The sequence below is a fragment of the Limulus polyphemus genome, unplaced genomic scaffold (assembly GCF_000517525.1).
Source record: "Limulus polyphemus unplaced genomic scaffold, Limulus_polyphemus-2.1.2 Scaffold2131, whole genome shotgun sequence".
NCBI classification, from domain to species: domain Eukaryota; kingdom Metazoa; phylum Arthropoda; class Merostomata; order Xiphosura; family Limulidae; genus Limulus; species Limulus polyphemus.
The window spans coordinates 107,047-113,172 of NW_013667741.1; the positions used below are offsets into that span (position 1 = coordinate 107,047).

The 6,126-nt window shown below is 36.0% G+C and overlaps 1 long non-coding RNA gene across 1 annotated transcript in view; it reads left to right on the plus strand.

The window, feature by feature from the left end:
- The first annotated feature begins 1,001 nt into the window (after positions 1-1,001).
- LOC106466042 overlaps positions 1,002-6,126 on the plus strand; it is an 11,353-nt gene continuing 6,228 nt past the window's right edge. The window contains exon 1 of the long non-coding RNA XR_001291243.2: positions 1,002-1,284. This is a non-coding gene — a long non-coding RNA (uncharacterized LOC106466042). The remainder of the gene's footprint in view (positions 1,285-6,126) is intronic.

Here is a 6,126-nt window from a genome sequence, read left to right on the forward strand (position 1 = left end):
CGAAAAATTAGGTGTCTATTTACTTGTGACCACTCAGTGTATACTAAAAAAAGAGATCGTCCCGAACAAACTAGGAAATTCACGATCATTCGAGAAACTCCTCGCACACGCCAGCAGAGTCACGTGACTTCCGATGTCGTAACAATACAAAAATAAATTATAAATTCGCAATAATGAAAAATGAAGTATGTGATAAAATGGATTAAAACTATGTTTAACTATCAAAACTTCACACTGAAAAATTATAGTAGAAACTAAAACAGCTGTAATTCATCATTCCCAGATGGCGTTGCAAGAGTATTTTTTTCCGAATATTCACACTAAGCTACTCAGGAGTTGTCTGCCCTAGGCCTAATTTTAAATAAATAGACTAGAGCGAAGGCAGAAAGTCAACAGCACTCGCCGTCACCTTTTGGGCTACTCTTGTCTGATTGAATAGTACAATTTGATCATTACCATTATAGTTCATCTACGGCCCCAAAGTGCGAAGCCGATTCTGTTTGTAATTCCTCTTTTTTTTTTTTTGCAACAGCTTCTTTGTTTTTCAACACAAAGTCAACCCTTGTAGGCTCCTGGGGAGTGTCATATGACCGGCATTCGTACTTATCTCCATGACACTCCCGTAGGCCCCTGTTTTAGGTACTATTCTATTGATTTCCATCAAACCTTGATAGCACCCTCGGAGAATGACATAAGGTTCAACAATTGGATCTGGCACCCGTTTCTTACCCTGGAGGCCCTTATATCTTTAAACTAGTGTATTACAGAAAAACAATACTTCCAAAACGCAATAACTTTTCACTGGAGCCACACTACCTAATCAAATGTCAAAATGTAGTTCTGATACCATCTGTTCAACTACGACTTTATATTGGCTGTAATTGCCACGTGACTTGCTGATTTACATATTCAAAGTCGTTTTAATGTACTGATCCTTCTATAAAACTACCAGTTTAATTCTTTAAATTTTTGGCATAAAACGATAATATTCATTATGGAATAAAACCTAATACATACATAACCTGCTCGTTTAAAGTATTTTTTTCGTTGAGCAATATAACAAGATTCTGTACAGCTGCACATTTCCAACCTGTGAGGGACACGCCAGCTGTATTCATGACTGTAAACCTTCTGTCCTACCGAGAAACGCGGTAGTATTGCACCTGTTTTGTGACGATAAAATATCCTATGCTTCATGTGTATATTTTATCAGAACATTTTGTCTACGTTTCCAAAGGAAAGCTCTTATACTTCGGTTTATGTGAAGAACCAGAAAGCAAGGTAGTAAGTAGAAAATCAATATCTTCTTATTCAGTTGTTATAACAGCTTTCTTTCTCATATTTTGTGTGAAATCTTATAATCCAAGTTTTCTTTACAATTATATAAATGTGTGGTCAATCATAGCTGTAGAAATAAGCCAGGGCATGGTTTATGGCGTATATATCTAATAAAAACAAGAAACACGCTTTGTTTCTACTTTATATCTTATAGTCTAAACGAGATGAGAAACACGTTAAGTCAAGCAGGTAATAGAAAAATATATGAAAATTTCCATTTTAAAACTTAAAAAGGTAAAATAAAAACGAGAAAATAAATGAAAAACAAAAAAGACAGTTTTACGTACACGTAAACGAATTGGTAAGTAATCTTTCATACCACTGTTGGAAGTGGAGCAGATATTTTACAAACTCCAATCGGATAACTAACGTCTCTTTGTTTCTTCTTTTGTTTGCTAAATAAAAGTTCAAATAAATGTAAAAATAGATGAAAATAAGTTCCCTAATCAAAGAGTTTGTATACCAAAACAAACCTGATGACCAGTTTACCGGTTCGGTAACAAGTAATTTTATTAAACTACACTCAGCGTCTTGATTCACATTTCTTCCTACTACTTTTAATATGTATTTGTTTGTTGATAAGCACACAGCTACACATTGGGCTAGTTATGCTGTTCCCACCACGAATATTGAAACCCAACTTATAGCGTGATAAGTCCTCAGACTTGACGTTGAGCCAGCGAAAGACGTTTAGTATACGCAAGTATTTTAATTGTTAATAATTCAAATACCGCACATCTTGATCAAAGTTTTATGGCGAAGCCAAATTATGAAATCTTAAATCTAGAGATTGTTCAACTTGAATAAAAGATTATATTATTAATAATGGCACTGAGCTGTAAATCTAGATTTTATGGCTATTATGAAAAATATATCCCAATACTGTTTTATTTCGCTCAAACAAAATTTTAATCAAATTAACGAAGAAATATAAGGTGGTTTGCATAATGTAACAAAACCTAAACCATAATATAATGAACTATACATTTTTGAGATCTCAACAGAATTGGAAGGAAGAAGGTATAAACAATTAGCACAGTCAGCCCTATACATTTGGAAAATGCATCCTTGATTAACCCAACAACTGGATAATCTTTCACTTAAAAATAAAAAGTGGGTTCTGTAGACAACATACAAGTTAGCTTTAACACAATGTGAATAAATTATTTCGGCTGAGTTATAAAATCACGGCTCACAGCTAAAAACATTTGTTGTTGTTATTCTAAATATTTTAACAGCTACAGATTACTTTGGCCGGGCTCGACCTACTGGTTAGGGTGTCAGACTGTGAATTCAAAGATCCGTGGTTCACAACTCGTTGCCAAAAATTATGTTCTGCATTTTGGGGCCTTGATTGCATTACCAGAATGGCGTTAAAATCCTACTATTCGGTCTGACGAGTTTGTTTGGTCTTGAATTTCGCGCAAAGCTACTCGAGTGCTATCTGCGCTAGTTGCCTCTAGTTTAGCAGTAATATGCTAGAGGGAAGGCAGCTAGTAAATACCACCTACCGCCAATTCTTGGGTTACTCTTTGACCAACGAATAGCGGGATTGACCGTCATATTATAACGCTCCCACGGCTGAAAAGGCGAGCAAGTTCGGTTATTAAGATTTGAACCCGCGACCCCCCATATTGCGAGTCGGGCGCCCTAACCACAGATCATGCCAGGCTTCGATCTGAAAAAAGAAGCCCGACAACCGGCGTTTGATAGTGTTGACTAGCTGCCTTCTCTTTTGTCTATCACTTCAAAATTAGGGAAGGCTAACGAAGAAGGCTCTCTTATAGCTTTGCTCGAAACCCAACAAACATACGATTCGTAATTCTTGTCCTTTTTGACTAATAAAAAAAATGTATTCAAAGCGACTACATCACATATTTCATTTACAATATTAGACGATTACAGTAAAAACTTTATTAAACACAAATTGGACAACTGAGAACCTTTTAGCACGTGCAAAATATATACGATTCTTACGTATTAACTTTCTCTATAACATTAAAAAATGAAGTAACTCTAACTCTCCTTCTTTCATAGAGATCACAATGAGTTACAGCCTTGGCCAAAATGTTTCCATAATGTTCTTTATCGCTCTTATTGTCTACATGCATGGAGCAATTATTGAGTAAATGCCTGAGTAGTAACAGAGAAGATAGCGTATAATCGGACAACATGTACGAGTTGTTATTTTGGTCTGTATAAGTTGTTTTGAGCATTTATTCGTCAAAACACACATACACACGTTTTTTTATTTATTTAAAAGGTGTACTTTTGGTATAATCTTTTTTGAAACAGTGCAAAGCTTTGTTCAGACAGTTTCTTTGTACTTGGTGTAGAGTCATTCATCGTCATGTGCCAGAAGTTATAGGGCGTCAAATTGTTCGATGGTCCAGAAATGGTATGAAGCAAATGGATGTTGCCAGAACAGTAGGGTACCCCAGTGTATTGTATCCAGAATCCTGAAACGTCATCGAACTACAGGAAACGTTGTTCCAAGAAAGTCTACTGGTGGACGTAGAAAAACTACTGCCAGAGATGACAGTGTTTTGATCAGGTTAATACGTCAAGATAGAAAGAACTTTTGAAACACCTTACGACAGGGATGGCATGAACACATTCATTCCAGGGTATCCAGAAGAACAGTGAATATGAGACAGACCAAATAAGGTTATTTTCCAAGAAGGGCTATCTGCAAACGAATATTAATCAGAATTCACAGCCGTGACCGTGTTACTTGGGCAATACAATATGCCAACTTACAGTTAGGACACTGGCGACATGTCATACTTTCATATAAGTCCTGTTTCTGACTTGTTAAAGCTGATGATAGGATTCATGTTCATCGTTTGCCTGGAGAACAGATAAAGGAAGACTGTCTTTCCTATAGGGAACACACAGGAGGTGGTGCAGCATATATTTGGGCAGCTATTCATCATGGTGGAAAAACTGTTCTTCATATCCACCAGGGAGACGTCAATGGTCCTACTACAGGCGTCACATGGAGACGATATTTCTGCCATATGCTAGGACAAGGTTTGCCAATAACATTGTGTTCCAGGACGACAATGCCACTGCCTACAGTGCGCATGTTGCACAGAATTATCTCAACCAGGAGGACACTACAAGACTACCATAGCCAGTAAAGTCTCCAGATTGTAATCCCAATGAGAACTGTTGGGCAGAACTAAGCATAAAATTTGCTAACCATGACCCCTAAACCAGTTACTGTGGTTGATATGCAGCGCCTTCTAGTGACAAGTTGGGATGAAGGCACGGTGGATTACATTAATAACCTCATCGACAGCATGCCACATCACCTTGCGGAGGTTATTAGAGTATAAGGAAGACCAACCAAGTACTGAATGTTTAATATCAACTGATATAAAATTGCAGACGCTATTTATAATACCTTATTATATTTTGTCATTTTATATGTTTGGTTTCTTTGTAGTTAAGCACAAAGCTACACAATGAGTTATCTGTGCTCTGCCCACCACGGGTATCGAAACCCGGTTTCTAACGTTGTAAGTCCGCAGACATTCCGCTGTGTCACTGGGGGCTTAGATGTTTGGTAAGGTATTGTTGTGATAGGTGAAATACTGAATTACACATCTTTCTGATAAAATTGTTTGCTGTTCTGATCAATCGTTCACGATGTCCATAGAAACTGTCTCACTATACAAATTACATACGTAGGTGTTTAATATAACACGCATTTGACAGCACTAAGTATATTTGTATTCCATCTTAATAATAATGATCTTATTTGTTATAAAACATGCAAACATTTTGGCCAAGACTGTTCGCCACGGAATTCGAAACCAGATTTTTAGCGTTACAAGCGTTCAGACTTATTGCTTAACCATCGAGGGATTACTATGTTTGAAGGTGACATTGCAGCGAAACTTATGTTCGTTTTGTTTTTTATCGTAAATATTTGCTACATATGTTCTAACACCTGTGCTAACTGGAATACCTGTAGCTTGTTTTGTTTGAAACCTGTACGTTTATACCCGAATTTATCTTGTGCCAGCTCTGAACATCATCTCAACATCCTTTTGTTAGATGAATAACTTGCGTTTTAATAAAAATGAATTTTTAACATACAATGGGTATTATATACATGTATATAAACTTAAATATATTGGGCAAAGAATCACAAATACATATATATCAGTACACGATCAATTTTATACTCAGGTTCTCATTTCACCGGTATTTGTCTACAGGTGCTTCCTTAAATAGTTTATAAACAAACTGAAAATATGATGCTGGCCAGTACGATTATTAGATATCAAATAATACATTCAAAATGTTCAAAATTCTAAAGTAAAAATAGATCGACATTTAATAATATTCCAGCTCGTGGTGAACAGAGCACAGATAGTCCATTGTGTACCTTTGTGCTTAACAACAAATAAACAAACAAACAAATCAAACAGGGTAAATTTTATCTTAAGGGTACATTAGAATCAACGCCAGCCACGGAAAATATATATATGTCCTCCATTCATTTCAAGAATACCAGACGAGGTAGGACATAACAGACAGCTGTATGTAATATTTCTTCAGCGAACATTAATGGACGCATATTGTTTCTCTGTAGTTTAAGCAGCAGTTCATATTCTGAATTAACTTGATTAAGCTGTTGCTTCTGCTTATGAATGAATAAGAACAAAGTAATAAAATACCAAATGATAAATCTGGTATTAAGCTGTTGCTTCTGCTTATGAATGAATAAGAACAAAGTAATAAAATACCAAATGATAAATCTGGTATAGAGTTAAA